Genomic DNA, 18,800 nt, shown 5'->3' with positions numbered 1-18,800 from the left:
TTGTCTCTCTGCCTCTGTCTCTGACTCTGTCTCTCTATCTCTGTCTCTCTCTGTCTCTTTGTCTCTCTCTCTCTGTCTCCCTCTCTCTCTGTCTCTCTCTCTCTGTCTCTCTCTCTCTCTCTCTCTGGCTCTCTCTGTCTCTCTCTCTCCATAACCTTTAAGACTATTTGATTTAATTGTAAAACACCTATAAGGGACAAATAATTTCTGAAGTTCAGTTGAAGGAAGAATTGTCACAGGCAAGATCATTAGGAATCTCAAGATCAAGTTACTGCATTCAGTTTTTGCCTCTAGTATTTACTACCTATATGCCCTTAAGGAAGTTACTTAACCTCTGAGAACCCCAGTTTCTTTCGCTATTAGAGATGAAAAAAAAAGGTCAAGCATAAAAGGATTATTAAATTATTCGGTGATTATTCCACTGCTGGAGAAGAGAAGATTAACTATATGAAGTGACAGGGAATTGATTTTCATCATGTTGAAAGAAAGTAAATTTATAAGATGCCCTGGCATAATGGAAGAGTTCAAAGAAATCTGAATTCAATCTGAAATGATTGTAAGAAGACAAAGTCATTCTTTGAGAAGGGGCTCAACCTGCACAAAAAAGAAGAGAATTAAAGGTTACTTGAATCAGGACCAGTAAGCAAAGAAAATTTAGGAAAAGCAACAATTTAAATGGAAGTGTCTCTCATTTGAGAAGTGGAGTCAGAGATCTTAGCAGAATTATATCGAGGGTGATTTATGGAGGGAGAAAAATGGGTGAATAAAGAGGAAAAGTACATAAAAAATGTTTCAGAGCTCTCCATGTACATGGAAAAATACACTTTTCCTCCAAAATTATAGAAAATAAGTAAGAGTTTTATTTTGGGAAAATTTCCTTTCAGTTATCTTTGGCCTCCTTATAGGGTAAAGAAATACAAGGCTGAGGAAAAGATGCCTGTTTTTATTGATTTTCTTTGTAGCATCATGCAAAAGTAAAGTTTCATAATTAGAGCCTGAGGTATAAATATTTGGAAGGAATCCCAGATTCCCATATGGAAGCAAATTTCTGCTATGTTGTGATTTCTCCTTTAATTAATTCAATCAGTTCATTGGCTCACCTATCTCTTTTAGATGCCTATAGCCCAGAGTGGAGGAAGTATTCCTATTTCTGATACTTAAGGAAAAGAAGACAAATTTCCTTAATTCTGTGTAGAAACCATTGATCATTTCCCTTCTATGGTGCAACCAAAGTCTAAATCCTTATTTGTCCTGCTCAGAGAAACATGGTGCAGATTTCATAGTCACTTCCAATTTTTCCTCTTCAGTGTCAAGTTGGATAATTTATTCATCAATGTATTCAGTCCTCATCAACCTTGTTATGTGACTTGTGGTACTATGATTTTAAGTAATTTGCTTTCCCCAATGATCAACCAACAATACACAATTATTAAACAACTATTATGTGCTGTACATGATGATAGTAGACACTAGGAACACAAAGAAAACTAAGTGAGACAATCCCTAAACCGTGGATGCATATATTCCACTAACATCACAAAGCTATTCATTATGTCTTCTTTTCCTGGTTTGGATGAGCCATATACATTATAAATAATTTTATAGAATTTTAGAATGTTTTCCATTAAAAAGTACAAACCCATGATCTAGAAAGATGTCTACAATCAGAGAATTAGAAAGAACAGAATTTGAAAGCAGATTGAAGCAAAATACCTTCTCTCTTTTTCTTGTTTGGTTTTGTTTCCTCTTTCCCATTGTTCATTCCATCTGATACATTCCTTCTTTATAACCTGACTAATGTCTAATGTAAAACTTTATGCACATCCTATACTTGTTTGTATGCTGCCATGGGGCAGGGATGGGAGGGAGGAAAGGAGGGCAAGAAAATTTGAAACTCAAAGAACTGTGGAATTGAATCTTGTAAATTAAAAGTAAACAAATTAATAAATACCAAAAAAATTAAAGAAAGCACAGATCCCTCAAATAAGATATGAAACCATTCTGCAGATAACCTGACAAATGCATGCCAAAAAGCCTCTGTTTTTTTTTTTTAACACATTTCTTTTTTAACAAAGAACTTACTACCTCACAAGGAAGCTTTCTCCATTTTTTGAACAACAACATCTCATATATCAAGAATTTTAACTGAAGATTATTGAAATAATTTTTACATAAGGAAATGAGATGTTAGTGGTAGTTAGCAGCTGAACTGGCATTAGCACTCAGGGTTTCTGAGTCACAGTAGAATATTTTACATTAGCCATGTTGACTCTTAAATTATATTTATATTGACATGAAATCTGTCTTTTTATGCCCACCAAATGGTTCTTTTTTACCCTATAGAATTATACTGGAAAAAAAAGAAACTCAACATTAGATGACAGCTACTCCAAAAATTTGAAGATATTTATTTATCTCTCCAAAAAATTTAAATATTTTCCAATCCAGATCAGCATCCTTAGTTATTCTCTGATGAATGGGAAAAAAAACAGAACAAAGCAAAATATTTACTTCATAGACAAATATAGTATTGGATTTTATATATGTATGCATATAGGTATACCAACATATATACATATATATACACATATATATGTATATACACAACATATGTTTGTGTCTATATATGTGCGTGTGTGTACATATTCCCTCCCACCCTAACCAAGCTACAAATATTTGAAAACAAGGACAGTTTTGCTTTTGTATTACCAAAATCTATCCCTGTGTGTGTCTTTTTTAATTAAACAAAATAGTAAATGCTTATGAAATTAAAGTGAATTGAATGACCACCTTAAATTGGTCTGAATGATTTTGTCAGTGGTTTTATTTATCTGGATACAGTTTATCCTTGTGAAGGCCTCTTTTCCTTTAAAGTATGAGAGGATTCCAAGTTTGAATATCCTTACAATTCCAGGTATTTTTCTTAACTATTTATATTTTAATGTCTCATGAATTTCACATTAGGAATATTTTCCCATTGATTTTTCTTGCACTGCCTTATCTTAACAGAAACACCTAAGCTAGAGGCAAATGAATCAATTCCCCTTTACCAATGACTTCCTCAGTACTCCTACTTGAGTTTTAAACCTATTAAAAAAACTCGAATAGAACTTTAACATTATTTCAAATCAAACAGGCCAAAGGAATCCAAACATCTTTTATGGACATGCATTTAAATTAATGGCTTTTATAAATAGGTACAAAGATACATGGATCAAATAGTGAATGAGAGAAAGTTAAAGAAGGAATAATTTAATGGGTCATTACCCATAAGGGTTGGGTGAGGGTGTCACCAGTTTAGGGAATCAGTGATAAGATAGGGAAGAGGGATGAGTAAAAGACTGTGGAATGGCCTCAGCAAATTAGTATCCTCCTAAATTGAGAAGTAATCAACATAGTCCAGACAGGGTATACATTATTATGATACATCATTTATCATGTTTTGTTACTCTTGGAAAGAAGTAATGAATGTCACTCTGTCACTATCATTCAAGTCTGACTAAACATCACTTTCTAGTTTCCAAGGTCATCTTATATATTGGACATGTTTTACATTCTCTCTGAATCCTGACTGACATGATCAAAAACAAATTTACACATGAAGTGTTTGTTATGAACTGTCATTACTTTTCAATGGGAAAAGGAGAGTAAACTGTACATACATTTTGAAATGAACATTCAAATTTCTATCTACTAAAAATGATCTATATTTACAGTCTGGAGTTTGCAGAAATAACCTTTTAAATTCTGACCCAGAAAGGATAGAGGAAATTTGGTCATCTTTTCTTCTTAAAAGAAACAGGGGTGAAAATGAGATGCAAGGAAATATTATTCCAATCTTTCCCAGACATACTTTTATGCAAATTATTTTACCCATATAGATGCCAGCCTTCTGAGAAGGTTCAAATAAAAAGTGCGTAGAAGTAGGATATTGACATAGAAATGTTCCTGTGATTCTATGAAATGATTTAGCAGTTATTAAGCAAAGCCTCAAAAGTGATCATGTATACATTTTCCTGTAAATAAAAGATACGTGTCATTTTATTGTTAAAACAAATTATTTAAATCAATTTGATCCCCCTTTCAATATGCCAATAGGTAAATCTTTAACCTATAGAATACCCACAAATTTGGTTAAGTTCATATTATTAGTAATATTTATTTCAGAGGTGAATTTCACAAAACTTCAGAAAACAATTGTAGTATTAGTATTGAGTATCATGGTTTGATGGAAAGTAAACTAGCTATGAAATTAGAGGTTCTAGTATAGGATTCATACTTGAATCATTTTACTACCTGTGTGACTTTAGGTAGCTCATTCAATCTCCTCTATGAAGTTTAGGTACAGTACTGAAGAAAGCATTCTCTAAGAACCATTTCTCTTCTAACTTCATGATTCTCTTGGAAACATTTTTCTTCTACATGGCATATATATGTATATATGTGTGTGTGTGTGTGTGGTGCGTGTATGTATGTATATATATATATATATACACACACACATATATATGTGTGAGGTGTGGACATATATATGTGTGTCTATGTGTTTTTTATATACATCCACATAAATGCATGAAAACATATATGCATGTGCTTATATGTGTGATAAAAGTATGTTCATGTATATTGAAGAAAGTCAAGAAAATTCAAAGTGATGTTAAATGATTAAACTTTAAAGACTTGGTATTTTTGTTCCTTCACATCTTTTTATGTCTTTTGCTAGTGAATACATTATGAATTTAAAAAAAAAAACTTTTTGTCAGATTATGTAGCTTTGATAGATGCCAGAAAATGAGGTCAGGTTAGATTTTTAGGTTTTTTTTTTTCACAGTAAAAACAATGCAGTTGACATTCTAAATAGGTTTCATTGACTTGTCAAATTTATTTATGTCTGAAGACCTTGACCAAGAGAAACAACTTTCTTATATTTTTAATATTTCTACAATATCTGACCATTTTCAAAGAACTTTTTTCAAAACAAGCAATGATGTTTTCTCATAATTATTTTAATTTAGAGAGTAAACTAACAAAGGACCTACAGATCAGTTGCTAATCTTTGTAAGTAAGAGTTTCATTACTCTTAAGTCCTCTATATTTATGTAGACTTAAGACCTGACAAAATATCAATAACTACAGCTATTATTGTTAAAGACCTGTAACCAATGTTATTCTATTTAAATGTTATAACAAGAAATTCTATGAAACTACTTTCAAAGAATGTTTTGTTGTTGTTCAGTCATTTTAGTTGTATCCGACTCTTCATGATCCTGTTTGGGGTTTTCTTGGCAAAGCTACTGGAGTGGTTTGTCATTTCCTTCTCTGGTTTATTTTACAGATGAAGAACTGAGGCAAACAGGGTTAATTGACTTACCTAGGGTAACACAGCTAATAAGTGTCTGAGGACAGATTTGAACTCAGAAAAATGAATCTTCTTGACTCCAGGCCTGTAACTCTATCCACTGTGTCTCCTAAATGCCCACTAAGAATATATTTCATAATTATAAATCTTTATAGCAACAAAACTATTTTCATATTTGTGTCATTAAAAAGTAAAATATCCATATTTATTTGAGAAAATTTTGAAATTAAGTTGTACCCTGCTGTTCACCTAAACTACAGAGCAATAGGATTTCCTGACAAAATATCAATAACTACAGCTATTATTGTTTCCACTTGGGAAAGCATCCTGATAATTCAGGGAAACAATTTGGGAAGGCTCCAAATATATTCTCTTTCTCTTCAATGCCATCACAATTATCTTTCACCAGGACTGGCATTCTTCTTCTCCCCAAAACTTCCCCACCTATATACTGTTGGTTAAAGCCTAGGATAACTCCAGCTCCAAGCTATGGAAAGTGACAACCTATGTGAACTCATTCGTCAGTAATAAACTTTTCCCACCTTATTATTTCACTCCGTCCCAGGCGTTATGATTCCCTCAGATGCCCATTGTTCAAAGTTTTTTCTCTATTCTCAATGACTGGTGCCCACCCCCTCACCCCCCTGCAACATCCTCAATGCAATACAGCAGCATTTTTGTACATATTTAGAAATGGAGTTTTCAAAAATATATGTGAACATACTCATACAATTAATGTGTTTTAGTAACACTTTCTTAAATCTAGATATCAAATAAAGAGTAAACCAAAACTTGATTTGTAGTGATTGTCTATTTTTATATATAAATATTCAAAATGAAAATGTAGCAATTGAATCTCACAATTCCCATAAGCCATCTGTCTAGTTCCATTACACTCCTGACACAAAGCTACCAATATCCTATTCTAAATACATTTATCCCTTCTATTTTGTTTTCTGAAATGACCATTCTGTGCTCTCTGGGATATTTGTCCATTGCTAACTATTTTCATCTTAAACTGCTTACTTTCCAAGTCTTTCAGTTTACTTTCATTCAGTGAGACCTGTATCCCTCCTAATGGCATAATTTCCCTGACATCCCTTTGTAACATTGGTCACAGTATTACAAATATATTAGACGTAATGGCAGTGTTAAAATACACTGTGGTAACAGACTGAAACACCTAGTCTCTACTTCTGCCTCCATTGATAAATATTTTTTTAAAATTCATTTAAATTATATTTATTATACAATTAATATTATAAAGGCTATTAGGCATTTGAAGACCAATTTGAGATGTGAGGATCTAAGTAAGTTGAAAATTTAGGGCTAAACAAATCTGAAAACCATTTTATAGAGATGGTAGTTAAATCCATAGGAACGGATGATGTCACTGTGAAACAATAATAGTATGATTAACAAAAGTCTATTAACCTCCAGGATAATTTCCTTACTCCTTCAATGAGTTAAATTCCTTGCTTGCAGTTTTTTTTTCTTCTCCTCTCCAACTCCTTCCATCAGGGTATGGGACTTTAATATACATGTTAATGATCCCACAAGTACCCTAAATTCCCAGTTCCTCTACTTAAACATTTCCTAGGACATACTTCTATGTCCTACTTTAGTTCCAAAAAGAAACAGTGATAGCTTTGATCTTTCCAGATGCACCACCTGCTTGTTGATGAACATTGAAGTTCCATTTACTGATCACCATTAGTTGTGATGCTACCTTTGTTTCTTCCTTGCTACTATAAAACCTGTTCTTTGCCCTCACCAGTACCTACAACCCATCTATCTCTGAGTTCCTTCCTAGTCAATTAACCTTACACTAGCTATCTTCTCTGTCCTTCCCCATTTTGACTTCTTGGTTAGGTAATCTTTCCTATCTTTTCTATTGAGTCTCCTACTCCTTTACCCTAATTATTTTTTTTCCCTTTAAGTGATCAAATGGACCTTACCTCTTACCATTCTGCTTTCACTCTTAATTACATGCTGCTGAATGAAATTGAAGAAAATCACCAACCTATGTTGACTGTATCTATTATACACCATCCTACTTAAAACTGAAGCATTTCCAAACCTTCAAATCCATCTTCATGACTCCTATGGTTCCTGAAGTTGAAGCCAAGATGACCGAGAAAACAAAGAGTATCATATGAGCTCTCCCACAAACCCCTCTCAACAACTTTAAATGATGTCACAAACGAATTCTGGAGTGACAGAAACTACATAGGACAGGGTGAAAGTGTTTTCTAAGCCAAGACAACATAGAAGGTCAGCAAGAAAAGTGTGTCACACCATAGTTAGAGTGAACATCAATCTCCTACAGATCATGTCAGGGGAAAGAAAAAAACAGACCCCAGCAAAGCAGGAGCAAGCCTTAAGAATGCTGGAATCAGCAGCAGTAGCAACTGCTTCCAGAGCTCCCAGCCCATGCATGGCAAGGGGGTCAAACAACTGATCAGAAGTTAATTGCAGGGATTTCTTTTCTGGTACTGGGGGCAGGACTATTGCTTTGTTTATATTAGGATCTGGGTCCCAGTCCCGGGTGTCATTTCAAAGGGAGGAGGTGTTCTAGCACACCAGAGTTTATAGCCCCAGTGGAACAGGGCCCTCTTTACAATTTGGGGGCATAAGTGAGTGCTTGGTCACTCAGAGACCAGAGCATATGCTAAGGGAGTAGTAAATAACCCTCTCCTCAGATCATACTACCTTGGAAAAATGAAAAACTTACAGGTACCTGAAAGTATCTCTGAAAACAACTGCACAAAATCACTGAAGTTTGGGACAATGTGCCCTGCACCCTGAAAGCAGATCCCCACTTTAACAAAGAGTTATCAGTAAATAAGAATACTAAAAAAAGAGTAAAAGAACAGAAAAAAATCTAATCATAGAAAGTTACCAGGGCATCAAAAAAGACCAAAACACACAATCAAAAGACAGAAAAGTCAAAACTCCTACATCCAAAATCTCAAAGAAAAATATGAATTTGTTCCAGCCCATGAAAGGGTTCAAAAAGGATTTCTAAAATCAAATAAGAGAAGAAGAGGAAAAATTGGGAATAGAAATGAGGATGATGCCAGAAAATCATGAAAAATGAGTTAACAGCTTGAAAAAGGAGGCACAAAAAATAATGAAGAAAATAACAACTTAAAAACAGAATAGGACAAAAGATAAAGGACATACAAAAATACAATAAAAAGTATGCCTTGAAATTCAGAATTTCCCAAAGGGAAAAAAGGTATACAAAAATTCATGGAATAGAAGAAATCCTTAAAAAGTGGGATTGACTAAATAGAAAAGGAAGCACAAGAGCTCACTGAAGAGAAAAAAAATCCTTAATATTTAGAATAAAGCAAGTGGAAGCTAATGACTATATGAGGCATCAAGAAATAAAAAAAAATTAAAAGAATGAAAAAACAGAGGACATAGTTCAATATTTTATTGGAAAAATAACTGATCTGGAAAATAGATGCAGAACAGATAATTAAAAATTACTGGATTATCTGAAAGTCATGGTGAAAAAATACCCAAAACATCTTGTTTCAAGAAATTATCAGGACAAAGCTAAGATGATGAACAGGAGCCAGTAAGCTGCCTGAGTTCTCCCCAGTGTTCCTCAGAAATAACATTTACCAGGCATCTAAATAGATTCCAGAGTGACAGAACCCACAAAAAGGGTTGAAACAAGTTTTCAGTTTAAGATAACTTGGAATGATTTCAGGAAAGGTCTTTCTTACTTGGGTAAAGGGGAGCATAACCCAATGCAGACTGGGTCCAGGCAAGAAAGCAGGAGGCTCTTATTCACAGCACAGATCAGTGATTGAGGCCTCTTTCTCCTGACTCAGCAGGCTAGTGGCACAGAAGGCCAGTTGGGAGGTCTCTGGCCCCAGTGCAGAAGGCAAATTGCCAGCCTTGAAACCCCAACATAATAGGCACACTGAGCAAGTTGTCAGCACCTGAGGCAATATCACAGAAAACCAATGAGAAGATTTCCTGACCTAAGCACAAGAAGCTTAGGACAGTGACCTCTTTTCTGCAAAAGCAGAGCCCAACTCCAAAAAAGAAGCAAATACTAAAAGATAAAAAAAAAAAAATTTAAAGAAAAACAAAACAAAAACACCCTGATCACAGAAAGTTACTATGGTGAAAGGAAAGATAAAAATATAAATTCAGAAGATGACAGCAATGCCAAAATGCCTACATGTAAAGCCTCAAAGGGGAAAATGAATTGTTATTTAGTCCAAAAAGTCCTCTGGGAAGAAATCAAACATGATTTTTTTAAGTGAAATAAGACATATAGAGGAAAAATGGACAATAAATGAGAGTTATGCAGAATGATTATTAAAAAATAGTCAATACATTGGAAAAGGAAGCAAAATAATTAGCTGAAGAAAACAAATACTTAAAAAAATAGAATTGTCCAAAGGGAAAATGAGGTATAAAAATTCACTGAAAAAAACAATTCTTTAAAAATTTAAATTGCACAAGTGGAAGATAATGACTCTATGAGATATCAATAATCTGTCTAACAAAATCAAGAGAATGAAAAAGAATTGGAAAAAAATGTAAAACAAAGAATTGGAAAAAAAAATTGACCTGGAAAATAGATCCGGGAGAGGTAATTTTAAAGTTATTGGCTTACCTGAAAACTGTGATCTAAAGCAAAAATCAAAAACAGCCTGCACAGCATCTTTAAAGAAATTATCAGGGGTGGAGCCAAGATGGAAGAGTCGGGGGTGGGGCCAAGATGTCATAGTAAAACCAGGACCTCTGGAAAACCAAACCTCAGGAGCTCTGGCTCCCACCACTTCCAATACATGTGAAAAAATGACACTAAATAAATTCTAGAGCTACAGAACCCACAAAGTGTCACAAAGAAAGAAATATCCCTCTGAAGACAGCTGGCAGGCCAAAAGAAAGGGTCTATTGTACCATACTGGGAGCCAAGCACAGTTCCACATGAGCCACACTGACCCAGACCTGGGACAGCCCTGACCAGGGGTGGCCTGAGCAGACTGCAGGCGAGTGAATCACCAGCAGCTGTGGTGTTTTACAGACTTCTAAATCCATAAATGCCAAAAAGAAAGTAAAAAGTCAGTTGGGAACTCTGTTTGAACTGGGTGGAGAAGAGCCTGGTCCTGCCCCTGCCACCAGGGCGAGAGGTGGCCAAGGCATGGTGCCCACAGCATGGTTGCCTCAAGAGATTCTGGCCTGCAGATTATAGGGGCAACAAGCGACCAAAGCAACCATTCACAGGGTAATCACTCTTTCTTTAACATCCTTGGATCTGGATCACAGTCTTGCGTGTTGGTCATGGGGTGTGTGGCCAATGTGCCAGAACTTGTGGGGGCCACAGAGAGGGAAACCTCTTAATAGCTTTTGCAGCTGTGAAAACCCCAGTGATTTAGAGAGGGAAACCTCTTAATAGCTCTTGCAGCTGTGAAAACCCCAGTGATTTAGGACCAAGCTCTCTGCAATGTGGAAACAGAGTTCTACTGTGGCAAAGAGATCAAAATTAAAGTAATTGGCTGGCGATATGATAAGCAGAGGAATCACAAACAGACCATACAATTCTTTTTTGGGGACAAAAAAGATCAAAATATGGAATGGAAAGAAGACTACAAAATCAAAACTCCTGCATCAAAAGCTTCCAAGAAAAAATGAACTGATTATAGGCCATAGAAGGACTCAAGGAGGATTTTGAAAATCAAGTAAAAGAAATGGAGGAAAAATTGGGAAAAGAAATGAGAATGATGCAAGAAAATCAGGAAAAGCAAGCCAACAGCCTGCTAAAGGAGACCCAAAAATACATTGAAAAAATGGCACATTAAACAATACTCTAACTCAAATGACCAAAGAGGCCCAAAAAGCCAGTGATGATAAGAATGCTTTAAAAAGCCAAATTTGCAGGATGGAAAAGGAATTTCAAAAACTCACTGATGAGAATAACTCCTTCAAAATTAGATTGGAGTAATCGGAAGCTAATGACTTTATGAGAAATCAAGATACTATAAAACAGATCCAAACAAATAAAAAAAAAACAGAAGGCAATAATAAATATTTCTTTGGAAAAACGACTAACCTGGAAAATAAATCCAGGAGAGAAAGTTTGAAAATGATTGGAATATCTGAAAACCATGATCAAAAAAAGAGCCTAGACAACATCTTTCAAGAAATTATCAAGCAAAACTGCCCTGATATTTTAGATCCAGAGGGAAAAATAGAAATGGAAAGAATTCCCTGATCACCTCTTGAAAATGATCTCAAACAGCAACCTCATAGGAACATTATAGCCAAATTCCAGAGTTCCCAGATCAAGGAGAAAACACTGCAAGCAGTCAGGAAAAAAAACAATTTGAGTATTGTGGAAATACAATCAGGGTAACACAAGATCTAGCAGCTTCTACATTAAGTGATCAAAGGGCTTGGAATATGATATTCTGGAAGTCCAATATCTAGGATTAAAACCAAAAATCACCTACCCAGAAAAACAGAGTATAATGCTTCAGGGAGAAATATGGACATTCAATGAATTAGAGGATTTTCAAGCTTTCTCGGTGAAAAATACAGAAATGAACAGAAAATTTGACTTTCAAATTCAAGAAGCAAGAGAAGCATGAGAAGGTAAACAGAAAGAAGAAATCATAAGGAACTTAATGAAGTTGAATGATTTACATTCTTAAATGCAAAAATGATAATTGTAACTCATAATATTTTTTCAGTATGAGGATAGTTGAAGGGAATATGTATATATATATATATATATGAAGGTGTATGTGTGTATAAATATATATGTGAGTGTGGGCATATGCTTGTAAATGTGTACATAGTTAGATGGCCCAGAATAAGTTGAATATGAAGGGATGAAATCCAAAAACATAAAACTAAGAGGTGAGAGAGGAATATATTGGGAGAAGAAGAAAGGGAGAGGCAGATGAGGGTAAATTATCTCATATAAAAGAGGCAAGAGAAAACTGTTACAATGGAGGGGAAGAGCAGGAAGGTGAAAGCGAATGGAATAACCTGATTGTTATAAAATTTGGCCTAAGGATGGGTATCTCACCCTACAGGAAAATAAGAGGGTAGGGGATAAATGGGGGGAGGATAAAAGGGAGGGAAGCCTGGGGGAGATGGTAGTTAGAAGCAAACACTTTTGACAAGGGACAGGGTCAAAGGAGAAAATAGAATAATTAGGGGGTGGGATAGGATGGAGGGAATTATAGCTGGTATTTCACAATGTAACTACTATGGAAATGCTTTGTGTAACTACACATGTATAACCTATATTGAATTACTTATTTTCCCTATAGGGGTGAGTAAGGAGGAAAGAAGGGAAAAAAAATTGGAACTTAAAGTTTTAAAAACAAATGTTAAAAATGCTTTTTTTCATGCAACTAGGAAGTAAGATATACAAGCACTGGGTTATAGAAATCCATTTTGTCTTACTAGACAGTTGGGGGGATGAGGGAGGACATAAGAGAGAACAGATTGGGGGAAGGGGTATTCAGGAGGCTCATTTTCTTGGGGTAGGGGGCAGGGGAAAGATGGGGAAAAATTTGTGATTCAGAGTCTTGAGGAAATGAATGTTGAAAACTAACAATATATAAACAAATTAGAAGAAAAATAAATTATCAAGAAAAAACTGCCTTGGGGCCTTAGAACCAGAGGGTGAAATACTCATTGAAAGAAACCACCAATCATCTCCTAAAATAGTTCCCAAAATAAAAATTCTAAAGTACATTGAAGCTTATTTTAAGAATTATCAGATAAAGGAAAATCATTACACATGGACAGGAAGAAAGAATGCAAATATTCGGGAGTCACAATCAGGATTTTTCAGGACTCAGCAGCTTGTACAGTAAAGTATTGAAGGGCTTGGAATATAATATTCCAGAAAGCAAAGGAATTAGGAATACAACCAAGAATCAAATCTTCACCAAAATTTAGCATAATCTTTCAGGGGAAAAGATTAATATTCAATGAAATAAGGTACTTTCAAACTTTCCTGATGAAAAGACCAGAGATGAACAGAAAATTTGGTCTTCAAATATAAGACTCCAGAGAAACACAAAAAGTTAAACAGGAGAGAGAATTAAAAAAAAAACAACATTGTTCAATAAGATTAAATGATTTACATTCCTACACAGAAAGATGATGTTTGCAACTCATGATAATCTTGAGATCGTAAAAAAGTGGAAAGGACTCACATATACCAAAATATTTATAGCACTTCTTTTTTTGGTGGCCAAGAATTAGAATTTGAGGGGATGCCTATCAATTGGGTAATGGTTGAAGAAGTTGTGGTATATGAATGTAATGGAATACTATTTTTCCATAAGAATTAGTGAGCAGGCAGATTTCAGAAAAACCTGGAAAATCTTCCATGAACTGATGCTGGGTGAAGTGAGCAGAAACAGGAGAATATTTTTCATAGTAACAGCAACAATTTGTGATGAATTTGTTAGACTTAGCTCTTCTGAACAATGCAATTACCTAGGACAATTCTTAAAGAATCATGATGGAAAACATTCAGAGAAAGAACTCTGTATTCTGAACCTAGAAGCAAACACTATTTCTCTCTTTCATGTTAATTTGTTTTTCCTTTTCTTATGCGTTTCTTTTCTTCTAATTCTTCTTTCACGACATGGCTAACGTGGTGATATGTATAATATGATCATACATGTATAGCTTATATCAAATTGCATACCCACTTGGGAAAGGGATAAGGGAGGGGGAGGGCAAAATTTAGAAATCAAAATCTTATAAAAGTGAATGTTAAAAAAATAAAAATAAATATTAAAAAATACCCAACACCTTAAAAGTATTTTCTTACATGGTATCCCCTATGACTATGTGAATTATATAGTATTCCTTCAAACTCATTAAAATATACCTCATTATTGGTTTTGAATCCAAAAGTGTTTTGGTGAGGGGGGCAATCAGTCATAATAGTAAGTACTCTGGCCTCATTCTTTCCAAGTGTAGCTGGCTACATTTTCCCATAGGATTTCTAATGCTACCCTTGAAAAGTTGGATTGTCTCTTCATTAATTTCATCCATTCAATTCCCCATTCAGGATGTGATTCCTCTCCTATTAGTCACCAGTAATGAGTGTTCCGTTTCCATTTAAACAATTAACATCAGTTAGCTTTTACAAAGGTGTATTTATTTTAAAGATATAATAAAAAGAGAAGTACAAATATTTCTTCCAATATGATAAGGGATATATTCTTCCCTATGGCATCTGATTTCTTGAGGAGAGTGAACTCAAACTGAAGGTGATATCCATGACCATTATTACCATCAATATTACATACAAATGTGGCATCACAGCAAGGTAGGTCCTTGTTTTAGCTACTGCTGAGCTTGATTATGAAAATCTGTCCTGAGGATACCCGTCCTTCCTTGGACTCAAAATATAACAGGAGCATGATTTTTGGTCTCCTAGAATTTGGAGGCCTTGAACTTGCCTTATTTTGAAATTCACAAGGTTGCAAACTAAAAATTGCTTTACCTAAAATGAAAGCAAAATTCCAAAGGAAAAATATCAAACTCGGTTGGCTCGATGTCCTCCTAGGGAGAGGACTCAAGGCCTTTCTCTTACACTATATTGTTTCAATAAATGCAGTCAGGCAGGAAATAGTCATATGAAGAGTTAGAATCAAACCAAGAGAAGGAGAAAATCTGGAAGGGTAGAAATCAGTTTCAGGAAGAGAGTGAATCAAACTACAAGAAGAAAAGGTAGTATTTTTTTTTTAACATTCTTCACTTAAAGCTATGCAACTGATCAAAAAGGCCCCATTTTGTTCACATTGTAAGTACACCAGAAACTAGTTACAAAACTTCAAGTGGGTCTGTTCTAGAAATATACCTAATGAATAAAGTAAATCTGGTAGAGGAGAGCTATTATATTTAAAAACTCATCATCCTAAATGATCCTATCAGCCTCAGTACTCCACCTAATCACCAGCCCATTGGAAAGTAGAGCCATGACCTCTAAAAGTATAACGGATATGTATGGGAATATTATTATTATCTGAACTGGTCCAAACATTAGCACTCAAGAACACATACATACATACACACACATAATATGCACACACGCACACAAGTCAGTTTTTAGGTGGAAAAGATTAAATTCAATAAAGATGAGAGAATAGGGAGAAGGGAGAGAAAGGAATAAGAGAAAGATAAGAGGAATTAGTCCTAGGGAAAACAAACTCTAATATGTGATGAGGAAGGATAGTATATGGAAATTAAAAGGAAATTAAAAGTAAGAAAATATAATTACATTTTATTTGAGAGAAAGAAAAGAAAGACAGGAGAACAATATTTATTGGCCTTTTTTTGTGCCAGGTAATATGCTAAGTAAGAGAATACAAATGAAAAAAAGAAAGACACTCCCTATTCTCAAGATGCTTACAATCAACAAGGAAGTTAGATATACAGACAATGGGGTGTAGAAACTCCTCTTGCCCTAGAAGAAAGTGAGGGGGTGTGGATGGAGGGTATATAATAGAGGGCAATTTGTGGCAAGGATTATTCAGTATGCTTGTCATCTTGGGTTGAGATTTAGGGGAGACATAGGGAAATTTTTTTGTAACTCAAGATCTTATGGAAATGAATTTTGAAAACTAGAAGTAAATAAATAAATAATCCTCTCTCCCCCCAAAAAAATATATTTTCCTCCCAAATTTTCTGTTTTGCTGAATATTACTTATTTGGTTAAGCTATGCATTATGATTTCAAATACAATGTTACTATTTACATTTGAAACAGAAATAGCATAAAGTAGTTAATAAAAAGATTGAACTTGAAATTGGAAGGCCTGAGTTCCACTCTTAGCTTGTAATGGTAATGTAATTTGAATTTGAAGATCCCTTTGTGTTGTCAAAGGTAGCAGGTACTTAGCACTTAGTAACTGATCAAGCCTCTGTTGGGGAAAGAGAAGGTATGAATCCTGTCTCCTATTACTGATGTAACAGGAAGGGATTGGCTGAAACAGGAAGCTAATGCTGTGTACATATAAGGAAAAGCCCTAGAGAGACACAGTCAGAATTTCTTGTGACCAGCATCTGGTGGCAGAGCAGCTACAGAAGAGAGAATAGAGAACTGAGCCAAAATTTCCTGAGAAGGTGTGGTGGAGTTTCTTCTGAGCAGGAGCCTGGGAACCTGGAGCCCAGAGCCCATAGCCCAGGTGACCAAGGAAGAATGACTGGGATGCTGAGATTTTGTCTGTTTGTGGCTTGGTTGAGCCTTGAATTCACTGGATCCAAAACTGTGAAGGATCTGACATGAATTAGACCCTGTGAACTTCGGTGTTGAGCAGGACCTACCCAGAGAGCTGCACAAAGAACTGGGAGTTGTCTGCCATTGGACCCAGGTGACAGTCTGGTAAATTCAGGTAGAATCTGGGAACATGGAAGGGGATCCAGGAATCTGAGAACTGACCCAAAGTCAAGATGAAAAGACTTCTCCATGGGTACTGAGTAATGAAGAAATTGTAGTTTACCAGTGACCTAGGGGTGGAGGTGTATTTTCTATTGTATTTAGTGATTAATGATACTTGGTAATTGATTGCTGAATGAGTGACTGATTGAATTAAGTTAATTGCCCCATGAGTGGAAGACTTTGAGTTTTGTACTTTGAGATTATTGTTCTTTGTTTTAAATATTGTGACCTCTTTGGTGAAAACTATGTGGCCAATTTAATGATAAGCTGTTGTGAATACTATATTGTGATTTTCTGTGATAAGTTGTAATATTGTAAATGCTGTACCTTGATTTTCTGTGGATGTCTTGCTTTGATTTATTATGGAATAGAGTGTTCACTATACTGGCTAATCAGAACCTTAAATGCTGTTCACAATAGCAGGCCTCTGGAAGGCTTCTTTTGCATGGCATTACATAGCTCTCTCATATGTTATCATTGGCAAGTTATAACCCATCTAAGTTTCATTTTTTCCCCACTCTAATATAAGAATAATGGCGCACACACTACATTTCTCAGAGACTTGCTTTAAGGTTCATATGACTGGGACTTAGATGTCGATCAGCTGAAGTCTGTCATTATACAGATGATGAAACAGATCTAGAGAGATCACATGATTTACTCTACTTCACACTACTTAGAGTGTAAAATGTGAAAATATTTTACTTTAAAGCCTTGCTTCCTCCTATATAATTCCTAATTCCTCTGTCAGCACAAGGTCAAAAGTGTACACAAGCAACCATCAGTACCCCCCAATCCTGAAGAGTTTCTAAGCTCCTGAAGTTTTCCTTTCTCTATCATTGTACACATATAGTCTGATGTTGCTGATTCAATATTTTAGAGCAGGAAAAACCTTAGAGATCATCTCATTCCCATATAAGCTATTAATACTCCTTCCTTAAAATCTAAAGAATAGATACTTAAAAAAAGTAATTTAAAGTAAGGATGTTGTGTGGATCTAGCAAGCTAGCTATCTATCTATTTAGTATCTATCATCTATCTTTTCTGCATTAACATTTATACCTTACAGTAACAGGCTCTCTGTTAGGTATTTTAAATTCAATTAATTTCATTAAAATGACCAAGTCCCCATCTAGATCTGGATGTTTATACTTGACTGTGACTCTCTTCCCCTCCCCCCAATAAAAAAGCCTGTATTATTAGTATGAGCTTCTTTTTATGTGTTTTAATATTTTTACATATTGCTTTTTGGGGGGTGTGTGTGTGTATTAAATAAAATACCAAATGTAAGAGACAATTAAATTTCCAGACTGAAAATTTTTTTCCTCTTTTCCTTTGATTCTCAATCACAGGACACAGCTGCTGAATTGGAAAATGGATCTCTCTAGTAGCTCCCTTTGACTTCTTGCCAGACTCATCAGGCAGTTTGTGTTTGAAGTTTTGGAGGTCTTTCGAAGTTCAGTCAAGTGATTCTGTTACTGATAGTGTCTGGCCTCTGCTGTCTTTTAGAATACCATTTTCCTTTAGTTTACACTTTTTCCTCCCTAGTAGCATGGTAATTTTCAATGTGTCAAAAGGATAAATTGACTCAATAATCAATTCTTGCTCCCATTTGATTTTATTTTCTGATTTTGTATTTCTTGTAGTTTCTAATACATAATTAATAATACAATAATTCTAATTCTTCTGTACACCATGACTAATGTGAAAATATGTTTGATATGATTGTATAAGTATAGCCTATATCAGATTGCATGTTATCTTTTAGAAGGGAGGGGGAGAAAATGTTACAAAAGCAAATGTTGAAAACTAAAAATAAAGCAATTTTTAAAAATGATTTTGAAAATCAAGAGAATTATTGGTAGAAACTACAAGAAAGAAGAAATAAAACAAAAGGAGAGCAAATAGTATCCTTGCATCTGTATTCACACTCCAGAGTTCTTTCTCTGGATATGGATAGTATTTTTCATCGTTGGTCTTTTGGATT

The sequence above is a fragment of the Petaurus breviceps genome, unplaced genomic scaffold (assembly GCF_028583685.1).
Source record: "Petaurus breviceps papuanus isolate PSGF00001 unplaced genomic scaffold, PetGlider_PUasm1.0 98, whole genome shotgun sequence".
Lineage (NCBI taxonomy): Eukaryota > Metazoa > Chordata > Mammalia > Diprotodontia > Petauridae > Petaurus > Petaurus breviceps.
This window is presented reverse-complemented; position numbering follows the sequence as displayed.